This window comes from Manis pentadactyla, chromosome 2, assembly GCF_030020395.1.
Source record: "Manis pentadactyla isolate mManPen7 chromosome 2, mManPen7.hap1, whole genome shotgun sequence".
NCBI classification, from domain to species: Eukaryota; Metazoa; Chordata; class Mammalia; order Pholidota; family Manidae; genus Manis; species Manis pentadactyla.
Window position 1 is genome coordinate 85,439,005 of NC_080020.1, and position 16,375 is coordinate 85,455,379.

Below are 16,375 nucleotides of genomic sequence, written 5' to 3' on the forward strand. Positions count from 1 at the left end.
GAAAAAAATATCAGGAAAAAGTCTCATGGAGAGTAGAAGAGAGTATCTGGCATGAGCATCGCACACAGTCTCTGACTTTTTTTTTCTGACTCTCAACCAAAATGGGAAGAGAGGTCGTATCTTACAGCATCTTCCATTTAGGCAGTCTAGTCAGAGCTTTGGTGTATCAACAAACCAGCCTTCCACACAGAAATCAGAGGTTGGCGGGTCCAGGGTAGGAACCTCAAAAATAAACATGCTCATAGGAAAGAAATGGGAAAAGGACGTCCCACATGGACCACAACACCGAGATGGCAGGTGGGGCAGGATCATAAAGCAAAAGCTAGAAGAGTGAAACAAGCACAATGGCAGGTTTAGCGCCTGGAGCTTCCTTTCTGAATCAGACACGTTCAAGATACTCCAATCACAACCACCCAACTGAAAATCTAGGTAAACATCATTCGCACACACACACAACCATTCCAGAAAATTCACCTTGTGATGCACAATACTGGATTGCACTCTGTGGCATTGCATCACATCTAGGTTGTTTATACTTTTACCTCAAGGAGCTAGTGCTAAATCAGCTGAAACACTGAAAAGTCCTTATCGGAACTCAAAGACGGTAATCCAATTTCCAGCTTTCACAATCATGGGACATTTCCACACTGAATTATACAATGTGGGCATCTATATAAGATATTAAGAATCCATACACAACACTGTATCATGCAAAGGGGGACTAACGAGTTGAAAGATCTGGATTTGAAAACTTACAGAGCTTTGGGCAAGCCACTCAGTTCTCAAGTTCTAAGTTGCTGGATCTGTAAAAGTAAAGTGAAATCTGCCTACCCTAGTTTCCAAGATTATCAGGGGGCTGTAATGAAAACAGCATACAGGACACGGTTCTTAAGAAGTATGAAAGCCAGTCTTGTGCGGCGTGGTGGCAGGAAGGGACTTCCCAGTTGTACTCATTCATCTGATCTTTTTAATTCAAAAAATACAATAAAGGTATATGGCATTTTTTTTAATGGTTTCCTCTGGTTATAATTTAAAAGCATAATTTAAGGTAAATAGCCATCTGCTTATGGGGCATATACTTTTTTATGTGTTAATATCCTTCAAGGCTCTGATTTCTATCCACCATTCACTATTTTGATATTTGCCAACAGCCTACCATACACCAGGCATTCTTCTGCTCTCCCCTCACACCACAGGTGAGACCGTGAATTCCTAGACACCCTCCCAAATGACCCTCCAAGAACTCTGTTCTGTTTGGGAAACAAATGAAAATACATTGTAGTCTAATTTTATTTTTGACAAACAGAAAAAATGTAGACTCATCATATCCTGGATATGCCCTTTTTGAAGTCTGAATTCAAGCACAGTCAGGAAGCTGGCCTCTCATCTCCAGCCAGGCAGGGTCCTCTTTCTGCCCCTGAACTGGAAGCCAGAGCCCCATGTTTGAGGCCAGACTTAGAAATAAAATTAATTAAACTTGAACTCCATGGGTACGAGCTACAACTTCAATGGGAGATCTCATCCCCTCCTGCCTCATGGGGACGCACTCACAAGGGATATTTTGGGGAACGGAGAGGAGGAAGGTAAGTGAGCTAAGCCAAACAGGAAGTTGGCATAGAAAGTGCTGTCTATCTGGGGTGAGGGTGGGGAGGTTGGAAGAAGTAATTAGAAATCCAGATGGGCAGCTGTTATTCAAGAATGAAAGCAAAGAATGAACCACCACCACAGCCACCTTTATTTCATTCTTACTAAGTGCCAGTAACTATAAGGATTTTATATTCCTTGTTTCCATCTGATATTTATTAAGCACTTCACATGCATCATCTCATTCAATCCTGACAAGCCACTGCACAAGGTAGGGCCTAATATTATCCCTATTTCATAGGGGCAGAAACTGAGGCTTGACACAATTATGTAATTGCCCAAGCTCAAGTAGTAAATGGAGCGCCAAGGATGTGAACCCAGACTTTTCCACCTCCAACACTCAAGTTCTTAACTATCATGCCTCCATTAGGCAAAGGAAAAGGTAAAAGATGACAAAATGAAAGAGAAGGGCAGAAGAGAGATACATCACTACACAAACGCACATGTGTACATACACACACATGCGCACCTCTCAGGATGAACCTGCAAAATAAAAGCTGCTACAGCTACAGATGTGGGCTGTGGGAATCATCATGAACTAGAACCTGGGGTAAGATTTCAGAGATTTCGGTGGGTTTCCACCTATACAGCCTCATGACCACAACGAGGCCCACATTTGAAAGACTTGAAACAAAGTTTTGTCAAGCCCACTAGGGCCAAGTAACAGACACTGCGACAGGACCGGGGTTATCATTTCCCTGAGAACATCCCATCACTTCTGGCTCCCTGCCCAGTCTCTTTCCCAGGCCTCTCCCACCCATCTTCTTTAGCCATCAGCCTTTTAATCTCCAAGCATTGGTCATCTTAACCGATGTTTTATATATTTTTTAAATATAGTGCATGGACTGCCACCAGCATTCAAATCCTTTAAAGAAATCTGTGAAAACAGTGAAAGTTTCAACTTTTTTCTTCACATATTAAGAGAATTCCTGGCTACTGTCATTTTCAAATTCAATTATGGTCTCTTGAGTGCATCAAAACCGCCAGATGCACCCTACAGTGGTTGAAGGGCTTCCAGAGGAGAGAAGCCAGGGATGGGACACAGCCACCAATAGGTAAATAAATTTCAAAACTTTCCATTATCCTGAATTCTTTGGGAAGCACATTAGAGTAGGGTGTTTGAAAATAAAAGCTTTCACTTGCACTTTTTTTACTTGAAAATTTTAAGAAAGGGAGAAAGTAACCTATGACCCTATGCTCTGCTTCTCAGATGTGAGAGTAAATATGTAATTCCCAACTCCAGTCTAAGGACCATAGGTGTCAGACAAGAGGAGGAGGCTCACTTTTTAAGGAAGAGCTTAAGCTGCTTTCTTGAAAAACTAGTACCTTAAACAGAATAATCAGAGTGCTCAGTAAAAGTGACTGATTTAACTAAGAAAAAAATCCTAATGATTTGATAGAGGAAAAAAGTTCTTTTCTGCATTAAAAGTCAATTCTGTACTAAATTATTTACTGCCAGAAGACCCATTCCTTAAAAATGAAAAGCTAAAAAAGAGGTGGAAGATAGGGTAAACATTTTTAAATTAGGGTTTTAAAACTTCACAAATAATGCACATGCACTGTGCATGTGCATGGCTCAGCGCCGTGAAATAATCTGACCAATTTCCCACTGAAGAACTGAAGAACAGCCTCTGCGCCTACATCCATCTGGTTACCTTAGCAACTGAAGGAACATAATAATAGCTTATAATATCAGGAACTGTGGAGATGTTTGTCCCATTAGATACTATCTGAAGTGACAGGCAGCTAGAAGGTAATCCTGAGTGTGTACACAACTGCTTGAAAAATGTCAAGATTTTTAAAAAAAACAAAACCACAGCATCAGTTGAGACACCCAACATATTAATTTCACACACCTCCGAAGTTTTTTTTAAGAAATGGAAACTTGTATTTTGTAATAAATCTTTCCTTTATGGGTTTCCTACCCACTGGTAAGGCACAGCTGATGTTATTTCCAACTTGCTGTCCAGTACAAAGCTTTGGGGCAGAAGAACAAAGCCAACATTTCAGTCTGTGGGATAGCAAGCAGCTCACAATTCAATGTACCACCCCTGGCTAATAAGACCTGGACACAAGTTGGGGCCAACCAACAGAGCCGTGCTCCTGAGCCCTGCTCTATTTTCCTTGTATTTCTACAGCCAGCAAATTGTATTCAAAGACAAAAATTCCAGCTAAGCTCTGTTTCAAGTGTTAAACAAATCTTTCTTCTTGTTGGTTACAGATTTCTTTCCTCTATTCAAAGGAAAACAAACAGATATTTTCCTCTGTCAAACATCACTGGCCCACACATTCCCTTCTCTGGTTGCCTAGAAAGAGGGTGAGGGTTCTCCTTAGGTGGCTTGAATCAAGATGAAGATGTCACAGAAAACTGGCAGTGCCCACTGAGTTTTTTCTAACGAACTGTTAATTCTCACTTAATGGCTTTTCCTGCAGATAAGCAGCAATATTGCGACTGTTTTTTAAAGTCCTTAAGGGAACTCAAAACAATCAAGACACATTTTAGCAGCTGCTGAATAACCCCCATGCTTATAAACTTCCTTCTGAAGTCCTTTTGGCCCTCTGCATTCCTTTCCCTTTCTCCCTCATTAGTTGTAAGATGTAGAAAAACAAACATTCTCCTTCAAAGGGAACTACTTTATGAAGACCCTATTAATGAAGCACAGCAGCGTGCTAACCACCCTTTCTTAGTAATAGCATTACCCAGCCATCAAATTTGTGGCCCATGACAAGGTTTCCACTTTTCCTTTAAGTCGCTGTTCATCACACTGTGACTTAGTTTTGCACAGACCAGTGCTACTTGCCCTTACAACATGTATGCTGCAACTAATGCACCATGTCTCTAATTTCCGGATTCAAGTTTAAATCTGTTATGGTTGCTATAACTCCATTGTGTTCCTGGCAAGGTAAGGAGCATACTCTTGATCTGATCTTTAAAATCAATGATTAAATTAATAAATTCTCTAAGCCACTCTCAGTGGGTCTCCCAGTTCCACCCATTGCTTAACTCTGGGGACAGCTCTCCAACCAACCATACGTTTATAGAATAAGTTGGTTCCCTAAATATATCAGCTGTGTTTAGGCTCAAAACAGTCCTACAGAAAAGTCACAAAAACTCAACTGGCTTACTCCCAAACCTTTTTTTCCATTCATAGAAACAACTATAAAAGCAGCAGGAAAGTTTAACTCTTTAAACTTGATAAGGCAATCAAACAGATAAAATTTTCTTTGTTCTATTAAAAATGCTAATATATTTGCTCTACAGATTCAATTCTTAAATGTACTCACATACCAAAAAAAAGGTAATTATCTGATAAGATGGAGATGTTACCCAATACTATGGTAGTAATCATTTTGTGATTTTTTTTAAATTATGGTATCATTAATCCACAATTACATGAGCAACATTATGTTTACGAGACTCCCCCCATCGTCAAGTCCCCCCCACATACTCCATTACAGTCAATGTCCATCAGCATAGTAAGATGCTATAGAGTTACTACTTGTCTTCTTTGTGTTGTACAGCTCTCCCTGTACCCCACCCCCAACATTATGTCTGCTAATAGTAATGCCCCTTTTTCTCCCCTTATCCCTCCCTTCCCTCCCATCCTCCCCAGTTCCTTTCCCTTTGGTAACTGTTAGTCCATTCTTGGGTTCTGTGATTCTGCTGCTGTTTTGTTCCTTCAGTTTTTTTCATTGTTCTTATACTCCACACGAGTGAAATCATTTGATACTTGTCTTTTTCCACCTGGCTTATTTCACTGAGCATAATACCTTCTAGCTTCCTCCATGTTGTTGCAAATGGTAGGAATTGTTTTCTTCTTATGATTGAATAATATTCCATTGTGTATATGTACCACATCTTCTTTATCCATTCATCTATTGATGGACACTTAGGTTGCTTTCATTTCTTGGCTATTGTAAATAGTGCTGCGATAAACATAGGGGTGCATCTGTCTTTTTCAAACTGGGCTGCTGCATTCTTAGGGTAAATTCCTAGGAGTGGAATTCCTGGGTCAAATAGTATTTCAATTTTTAGTTTTCTGAGGAACCTCCATACTGCTTTCCACAATGGTTGAACCAGTTTATATTCCCACCAGCAGTATAGGAGGGTTCCCCTCTCTCCACATCCTTGCCAACATTTGTTGTTGTTTGTCTTTTGGATGGTGGCAATCCTTACTGGGGTGAGGTGATATCTCATTGTGGTTTTAATTTGCATTTCTCTGATGATTAGCGATGTGGAGCATCTTTTCATGTGTCTGTTGGCCATCTGAATTTCTTCTTTGGAGAACTGTCTGTTCAGCTCCTCTGCCCATTTTTTAATTGGATTATTTGCTTTTTGTTTGTTGAGGCACATGAGCTCTTTATATATTTTGGATGTCAACCCTTTATCGGATCTGTCATTTATGAATCTATTCTCCCACACTGTAGGGTACCTTTTTGTTCTATTGATGGTGTCCTTTGCTGTACAGAAGTTTTTCAGCTTGATATAGTCCCACTTGTTTATTTTTGCTTTTGATTCCCTTGCCCGGGGAGATATGTTCATGAAGAAGTTGCTCATGTTTATGTCCAAGAAATTTTTTTCCTATGTTTTTTCTAAGAGTTTTATGGTTTCACAACTTACATTCAGGTCTTTGATCCATTTTGAACTTACTTTTGCATATGGGGGAACACAATGATCCAGTTTCATTCTCTTAGATGTAGCTATCCAGTTTTGCCAATACCAGCTGTTGAAGAGGCTGTCATTTCCCCATTGTATATCCATGGCTCCTTTATCATATATTAATTGACCGTATATGTTTGGGTTAATATCTGGACTCTCTATTCTGTTCCACTGGTCTGTGGGTCTGTTCTTGTACCAGTACCAAATTGTCTTGATTACTGTGGCTTTGTTGTAGAGCTTAAAGTTGGGAAGTGAGATCCCCCCTGCTTTATTCTTCCTTCTCAGGATTGCTTTGGCTATTTGGGGTCTTTTGTGGTACCATATGAATTTTAGAACTATTTGTTCTACTTCATTGAAGAATGCTGTTGGTATTTTGATAGGGATAGCATTGAATCTGTATATTGCTTTGGGCAGGATGGCCATTTTGACAATATTAATTCTTCCTAGCCAAGAGCATGGGATGAGTTTCCATTTGTTAGTGTTTTCTTTAATTTCTCTTAAAAGTGTCTTATAGTTTTCAGGGTATAGGGCTTTCACTTCCTTGGTTAGGTTTATTCCTAGGTATTTTATTCTTTCTGATGCAATTGTGAATGGGATTGTTTTCCTGATTTCTCTTTCTGCTAGCTCATTGTTAGTGTATAGGTATGCAACAGATTTCTGTGTATTAATTTTGTATCCTGCAACTTTGCTGAATTCAGATATTAGTTGTAGTAGTTTTGGAGTCAAGTCTTTAGGGTTTTTTATGTATAGTATCATGTCATCTGCAAATAGTGACAGTTTGACTTCTTCTTTACCACTCTGGATGCCTTGTATTTCTTTGTTTTGTCTGATTGCTGTGGCTAGGACCTCCAGTACTATGTTGAATAACAGTGGGGAGAGTGGGCATCCCTGTCTTGCTCCCAATCTTAGGTGAAAAGCTTTCAGCTTCTCACTGTTCAGTATGATGTTGGCTGTGGGTTTGTTATATATGGCCTTTATTATGTTGAGGTACTTGCCCTATATACCCATTTTGTTGAGAGTTTTTATCATGAATGGTTATTGAATTTTGTCAAACGCTTTTTCAGCATCTATGGAGATGATCATGTGGTTTTTGTCCTTTTTGTTGATGTGGTGGATGATGTTGATGGATTTTTGAATGTTGTACCATCCTTGCATCCCTGAGATAAATCCCACTTGATCATAGTTTATGATCCTCTTGATGTATTTTTGAATTCAGTTTGCTAATATTTTGTTGAGTATTTTTGCATCTATGTTCATCTGGGATATTGGTCTGTAATTTTCTTTTTTGGTGGGGTCTTTGCCTGGTTTTAGTATTAGAATGATGCTGGCTTCATAGAATGAGTTTGGAAGTATTCCCTCCTCTTCTATTTTTTGGAAAACTTTAAGGAGAATGGGTATTATGTTTTCTCTATATGTCTGATAAAATTCAGCGGTGAATCCATCTGGCCCGGAGGTTTTGTTCTTGGGTAGCTTTTTGATTACTGATTCAATTTCATTGCTGATAATTGGTCTATTTAGATTTTCTGTTTCTTCCTGGGTCAGTCTTAGAAGATTGTATTTTTCTAGGAATTGTCCATTTCTTCTTGGTTATCCAGTTTGTTAGCATATAGATTTTCATAGTATTCTCTAATAATTCTTAGTATTTCTGGGGGGTCCATTGTGATTTTTCCTTTCTCGTTTCTGATTCTGTTTATGTATGTAGATTCTCTTTTTCTCTTAACAAGCCTGGCTAGAGGCTTATCTATTTTGTTTATTTTTTCACTGAATCAGCTCTTGGTTACATTGATTTTTTTTCTATTGTTTTAATTCTTCTCAATTCTATTTATTTCTTCTTTGATCTTTATTATGTCCCTCCTCCTGCTGACTTTGGGCCTCATTTGTTCTTCTTTTTCCAATCTCAATAATTGTGACTTTAGACTATTCATTTCGGATTGTTCATCCTTCTTTAAATAGGCCTGGATTGCTATATACTTTCCTCTTAGAACTGCCTTCGCTGCATCCCATAGAAGTTGGGGCTTTGTGCTGTTGATGTCATTTGTCTCCATATATTGCTTGATCTCTATTTTAATTTGGTCATTGATCCATTGATTATTTAGAAGCATGTTGATAAGCCCCCATATGTTTTTGAGCCTTTTTGCTTTCTTTGTACAATTTATTTCTAGTTTTATACCTTGGTGGTCTGAGAAGTTGGTTGGTACAATTTCAATATTTTTTAATTTACTAGGGCTCTTTTTGTGGCCTAGTATGTAGTCTATTCTGGAAAACGTTCCATGTGCACTTGAGAAGAAAGTGTATCCTGCTGCTTTTGGGTGTAGAGTTTTGTAGATGTCTGTTAGGTCGATCTGTTCTAGTTTGTTGTTCACTGCCTCTATGTCCTTACTTATTTTCTGTCTGGTGGATCTGTCCTTTGAAGTGAGTGGTGTGTTGAAGTCTCCTAGAATGAATGCATTGCATTCTATTTCTTCCTTTAATTCTGTTAGTATTTGTTTCACATATGTTGGTGCTGGTGTATTGGGTGCATATATGTTTATAATGGTTATATTCTCTTGTTGGACTGACCCCTTTACCATTATGTAATGTCCTTCTTTATCTCTTGTTACTTTCTTTGTTTTGAAGTCTGTTTTGTCTGATACAAGTACTGTAACACCTGCTTTTTTTCCCCCTGTTTGCATGAAATATTTTTTTCCATCCCTTGACTTTTAGTCTGTGTGTGTCTTTGGGTTTGAGGTGAGTCTCTTGTAAGCAGCATATAGATGGGTCTTGCTTTTTTATCCATTCTATTACTCTGTGCCTTTTGTTTGGTGCATTCAGCCCATTTACATTTAGGGTGATTATCGAAAGATATGTACTTATTGCCATTGCAGGCTTTGGATTTGTGGTTACCAAAGGTTCAAGGGTAGCTTCTTTACTATCTAACCATCTAACTTAACTCTTGTAAGCTATTATAAACAGTGTGATGATTCTTTATTTCTCTCCCTTCTTATTCTTCCTTCTCTATTCTTTGTATGTTAGGTGTTTTATTCTGTATTCTTTTGTGTTTCCTTTGACTGCTTTTATGAATAGTTGATTTTATTTTTTGCCTGTAGTTAGTATTTGGTTGGTCTGCTTTCTTTGCTGTGATTTTATTTTCTCTGTTGACATCTATTTAACCTTAGGAGTGCTTCCATCTAGAACATTCCCTTTAAAATATCCTATACAGGTGGTTTGTGGGAGGCAAATTCCCTCAACTTTTGCTTGTCTGGGAATTGTTTAATCCCTCCTTCAAATTTAAATGATAGTTGTGCTGGATACAGCATTCTTGGTTCAAGGCCCTTCTGTTTCATTGCATTAAATATATCATGCCATTCTCTTCTGGCTGTAAGGTTTCTGTTGAGAAGTCTGATGATAGCTTGATGGGTTTTCCTTCATAGGTGACCTTTTTTCTCTCTCTAGCTTCCTTTAATATTCTGTTGTTTTGTTTGATCTTTGCCATTTTAATTATTATATGTCTTGGTGTTATCCTCCTTGGGTCCCTTGTGTTGGGAGATCTCTGGGCTTCCATGGTGTGAGAGACTATTTCCTCCCCCAGCTTGGGGAAGTTGTCAACAATTATTTCTTCAAAGACACTTTCTATCCCTTTTTCTCTCTCTTCTTCTTCTGATACCCCTATAATGCAGATATTGTTCCATTTGGATTGGTCAGACAGTTCTCTTAATATTCTTTCATTCCTGGAGATCCTTTTATCTTTCTGTGCCTCAGCTTCTCTGTATTCCTGTTCTCTGATTTCTATTCCATTAACAGACTCTTGCACCTCATCCTGTCTGCTCTTAAGTCCTTCCAGGAGATTTTTTCATTTCTGTTATTTGTCTCCAGACTTGATCCCTTCGCTCTTGCATATTTCTCTGCAGGTTCATCAGCATGGTTATGACCTTTAGTTTGAATTCTTTTTCAGGAAGATTGGTTATATTTATCTCCCCAGGCCCTCTCTCTGGGGTTGTCTGAGTGATTCTTGACTGGACCAGATTCTTCTGCCTTTTCATGGTGATAGAGTGGTCATAGGCAGGTGGCATGTGTGTCAGCTAAGAGAACAAAGTCCCTTCCTGCTTGCTGGTCATCTTGCCCTTCTCCACTGCCTGTGTCAGTTACCCGCACACAGGGAGCAGTCTCTGGGCTAATCTCCTGAGCTCCCATGGGCAGGGCAGCCCTCAGGATAGCCCAGAACCCTGCAGAGAGTGACAGATGCATAGAGTGTGATTGCCTGTGAGAATGGCACCCCTTCATGCCTTGCTCTGGCTTCCTCTGCCTGTGTCAGGCAGCTGCATGCCGGCGGCAGCCTCTGAGTCTGTCCCGGTTAGCTGCGAGCTTGGAGGAGACTCTGTGTGGTTGCTGTGGGTGGGGCCACTATGGCGGGTCAGCTGGTTTGCTTGTAGCACCAGCCAGGGGGAATGAATGGCAGGCTGCTTATTGCCACGAGGGGCTTCGTGGCTGGGTTACTCCCCCAGGGGGTTGGGGCACCTGAAGTTCCTCAGGATTCCAAGCCTGCTGGGTTGAGTGTGCCAGGAGGATTTTGTCCAGCTGTTAAACCCTGTCCCTTTAAGACTTTTAAAAAGCACCTGCTTTTCTTTTGTCCCAGGGGAGCCGGCTGTGGGGACCCACTTGCAGTGTCCATCTAGGATTTTACTTTTCCATTTCTCTAATATCCAGCACACCGTGCATGTGTGTCTGTGCTCCCAGTGTGCAGATTACTAGGGCTGGTTATTTAGCGGTCCTGTGCTTCCACTCTCTACCCGCTCTGACTCCTTTCCTCCTGTCGGTGAACTGGGGTGTGGGGAGTGTATAGGTCCTGCCAGGTCGCGGCTTTGTATCTTACCCTTTCTGTGAGATACTGAGTTCTCGCAGATGTAGATGTAGCCTGACTGTTGTACTGTATCTTCTGGTCTCTCTTTTAGGAATAGTTGTATTTGTTGTATTTTCAAAATATATATGGTTTTGGGAGATTTCCACCGCCCTACTCATGCCACCATCTTGAGCCTCTCTCCCCACAATTTGTAAATGTATCAAATCAACACATTGTACATCGTAAACTTACACAAGATTATATGTCAATTATATTTCAGTAAAGTTGGAAAAAAATTTGTTATTATCAGTATAATTTTATAATTGGTATAAAAATGAGTTGCATCTCTTCCACAACAAAGAAATTCTACCTATAAGGAGACTTTTTGAATATATAAACTCCTTTTATCTAGAGAACTGCAAATAGTCCCAATTCATTTTTCACAATAGTAATTTGCTTCAGGAAAAAAAAGTCTTGAATCTGCAAATTGTTCTACATATCAGTTTGTAAATATAAATAAATGCTGTGAGTGACCATCTTTATATGACTAAATAAATGGGCTTTTATTCCTTAAATCAAAAAGTTTACCCAGAACAAGCTCTATCTATTCCTTGGGTCAGGAGAGGTGTTACAATGTTCCCAGGGGCAATGCCATCAGTCCTCTGAGATGGCTTTTGTAACCCCTTAGGTCTCTTCAGTCAAACGGCAGCCTCCCCACTGGTGATGGCAAGCTTGGTACTCACCAGCCATGGCAGGCTTCTGGGAACACAAGTGAAGGAAAGCCATTTGCTTGGGCAGGAAGGGAAGCCTTTAGCTCAAAAGTTATCTGAGCAGCAACAGAATAAAACAGAGTATTTCATACCAGTTAACCTAATTGTCAAAATTATGCCAATCTGTAAGATTTCTGTCCAAAAAACTGAGCAAATAACCCAAAACAAGGGAAATTAATTCTAAAATTTATTGGATATTCTATTACTACTCAAAGTTTTACTGCAAATTAGGGGTCCTGAGATCCTGTAAATACTTTTATCATGAAAGCTATTTCACAGAAATAGGGAATTTAATTTTATGAAATAGGAATCCAATTTTATTTATGGCACAAAATTAAATAAAACCCAGGATATTTCCTTCCCCAGAATATATAACGAAGTTGTACTGTGAGTAATGATGGGTAAGATGCAGGGCCAAGAAAAGGCTCTGCTTTTCTTTATGAGACACAACACTCCACTCATATGCTGGCCCTTCTCCAGGGTCTCAGGCCTTCCTGACAACTCTCAGTGACTGAAAGGCAAAAAACAGATTTCTTGTAAAATGCAAGGAAATACAGTAATGCTTTACAGTAAGACTTTAATCACACTCTCCCATGACAATTGATACTCATTCTGTAACAACCATTTACCCCCAAAAAGCATAAATAAATAAATAAACCCAAAAACTTTTAAAGTGTGAACAGTGAAGCTTTAGTTTTGGATCAATATAGGACAAATAATTACTAGGAAAAAATTGTTTTTCCCTTCCAATGCCACTACCTTGAACATGTGATAAACTCTAATGGGCCACATGCCACAGTTACTGGAACTGATCTACCTTGACTACAAGCAACATTAATGAAATACATACACTAGAAAAAGATGCATTAAACACATAAGACATTGCAAATTTCTCAGATTAAAACACTACTAAATCGAAGGGGAGGGACCAAGTTGATGACACAGACTCCTGAGCTTCCCTCCTCCCGTGGGAGTCAACCCCTCGAGAAATCTAGAAACTAGCTGAATGACCCCCACCCACAGGGTGAACGAGAAAACACCTACAGCAAAAGGGATGGAAAAGGCTGAGACACACTCTTGCCCTAAACATCAGGTGGGAAACCCCAACTCTCAACTTCTCCCTGAGGAGGGAAGGGCTTTGATCACACATCTAGCACCCCAACTTCTAAAGCTCCCACTTGAGGACCCAAACCACCTAGCTCTGAAAGCCAAGGGGGTTTGCATCCATGAGACCCTCAGGACTCTAGTAAAGAAAAATGGTTCTTAATTGGCACATAAACTCTCAACCATGGCTACAGCCCCAGGGCTCAGCACTGAGAGAACAGACAGAATCACCCATCTAGCAGTCTTCCCCAGAAGGAATTTGACTTCATGCTTTATAAGCTGTTACCCAAGGGTCTGGCTTCTAATTAGCATACATGTAAGGGCTGGGTACAAACCTTCCTGCACCCTAAGAGAGCAGGTAAGCAATTCCCCATTTTTTTGTTCCAGACAATTCTGACAATAAACCAGTTCACCAGCATCTCTCTGGAAGGAGCCTGTACACGAATCTCGCACCCCTGCATTTATGGCTGCTACCAAGGGACAGGTCCCCAGATGGACTGGCTCCAGCAGCCAAGGGGCTTGCATCCAGGGATCCCACAGGACTATAGCAGACACAAAGACAGCTGTTAGTGGGTGGGCACATCAGTTCTCTCTGCAGCCATCCCCAACCAGAGTTCAGCAGAGGGAGCAAGCAAAACAAGCCCGCTGCAGTCCTTCTCTGCCAGGGACCTGACTGCAGGGTTTCCCAGCTTATGCCCAGCTTAAGAGTCTGGCTTCTAGGTGCTGACTGAGATCCTCCCCTTTAGGACATTGGTGGGTCTTGGCATGCCCTCAACTACTGGGTGCTGCTGAGAACAAAGACAAAAACTCGGACAAACACAAAGGTTTGTGAGGCAACCTGGAGGTTGGGATGGGCTGATTGACAAGGCTCACCCATAGGAAACTAGTCTGTTAAGCCTGGGAGAGATGGCTTTTTATGTAATGCACAGAAACCCACTTAAAGAGTCAAAGAAAATGAAGAATTGGGGGAATATGCTCCAAACAAGACAACAAATATCCAGAAACCAATTTTAATGAAACAGAAGTAAATGATTTGTCTGATAGAGAGCTCAAAATGATAGTCATTGAGATGCTCCCAAGGTCAGAAAAGCAATGCATGAACAAAGTAAGAATTTCAACAAAGATAGAAAATACTAAGCACCAAGCAGAAATCACAGAGCTGAAGAGTAACTGAAGTGAAAAATTCAATAGATGCATTCAACAGCAGACTAGACCAAGGGGACAGAAGGACCAGCAAACCTGAAGACGAAGCAGTGGAGCTCATGCAGTCAGAGCAATGCAAAGAGAAAGGACGTGAACCCTGTCCCTGAACACTGAAGCTGCAGAGAGATCCATTACAAGTCTAGGCTGCAGGCGTTTCTCCTCAAGTACTATAAGCTGTTCCTAGAGAAAGTCTAGATTCTTGGATATTTTCAAGGAACTGTTCACAATAGCAGGATTTGATCCTTTGCCTGTAGCTTTATTTATCCAGACTAAGTATAATGTGCTTTCCACATCTGTATGTACAATATACTCTCTACATATGAGAATCATTCACATACACACACAGAAGTCAACTTTTACTAAGAATTTAGTACATTCAGACACTGTTCTAGAAGCTTCACCATACATTACCTAATTTAATCATTGCAACAAGCCAGTGTTGTACTAAAATAGTAGGTGGGCACTATTATGTCTCATGTCAGAAATTAAAACCTTGTGACATCAGAACTGAAATAACTTGCTCGGGAGGCCTCATAGCCAGAAAGCAGAAAGAACAGGATTTGAACCTGGCTCCAGAGTACATATTCTTAATGACAGTGACAAGTGTTTTCCCACAGAAAACAATGTCTCACCATGTAAAGGAACAACTCCAGGTTTTTCCCTATTGAAAATACATATATAAGTATGTCATAGAGACATAGTATGTCTCAGAAAGGACCGCTTGGTGAGATAAATCTGTCTGTTGTAAGGATGTGGATGAACCAAAGGCTGTGACAGATGGAGACTTAAAAAGACAAGACTATGGCCAAATAGCAATGAAAATGGCAATAAGATAACCCTTGGAAAGTTGGTGATTATCCCAAAGTTCTTCAAATTTATTTGGCTACATTATCTCTATCAGCAAAAGTAACTGACCATATACCTCCAACACAGAAAAATCATATGAATATACTAGTGCCAATCCACAGATTAAAGATTGGGAAACCATATTTCCAAATCTGGGGAAGAAAAATCAATATAGCACGTGGGTAACATGAATCCCATTTTGGAGGCTATTACTTTAAGATATTTGTGTGCAATCACGAAGTGCCATAACCTTCAGCAATTTGCCATTTTGCAGGGGCACAGATTAAAACTACTGCAGACTCCCAGACACTGTGTTGAGGGAGTTGCCAGGCTGGGGAGGGAGCCCGATAACTGATCTGTATTCTGCTTCTCCATGACGCTTTGAGGCTCTGTACTTATAGCCTTGTGAACAGAGACTAAGGAGGAATTAGGAAAGCTTTATGTCTGTGTCAAAATGGGTCTGCCTTCCAAAAAATAAAACACCCTTCAATATTATTGTTAGAATTTTTTGTTAAGTCCAGAGGCTTAAGTAAATGAAGTTTCTTAGCCAGAAAACACAAATATCTGTACATATATATATGTATACACATAAATGAATATACAAATTGAGTGAATATATATGAATATGTATATGTATATATATTTATGAATGTTCCTTAACCAGAAGACATACGGTCATTTTTCATATATGTGTGTGTGTATGTGTATATATATATAAGATAATGATATCTAAGATCTGCAACTCCTTGAAGGGCTCAGAATACAACCCTCATTCCTTCAACAAATACTGCTGGAGCACCTGCTGTATTCCAAGCTCTGTGCTCGGTCCTTGAGGCTGCATGTGAGCAGAACAGGCACCACCTGCTCCCTCAGGGAGCCCCCCTTCATATCTATCAGCTATCACAGAGCCAAGGGCAGCACAGGAGGTAGGCTGGCTCAGTGCCGAATTCGGCTTGCGAATTTTCTCATCCATGGTCCTCAGAAGTGAGAACCAAAACTACCCAGCAGAGTTTTAGTATAATCTTGATTGAAGGAAAGAAATGGAGATCCTCTCTGCTTGTGGTTTATGGCCTCACAATTCTGTTTACAAAAATCCTACCCCTTCATATAGAGTACTGCATTTAATCTTATCCATGATTAAATTTAAACCAACCTGTGACCTGTATCAGGAAGCAGAAACTCCTAAAAATATCATATCCAACCACAAAACTAAGGTCAAGGGAATACTACAGGAAAACAGCAATAGTAAGTGTTGTTTACAATAAACTACAGAGCAGCATCCAGCATCCCTATTTCCAATAATATCATGTCATTTGTAATCACCAAAGCAGC

General features: G+C 40.1%; 1 protein-coding gene across 3 annotated transcripts in view; it reads right to left on the minus strand.

Annotated features, from left to right (window-relative positions):
* ARHGEF28 (Rho guanine nucleotide exchange factor 28) overlaps window positions 1-16,375 on the minus strand; it is a 309,233-nt gene that overhangs the window by 175,313 nt on the left and 117,545 nt on the right. The window lies entirely within an intron of this gene.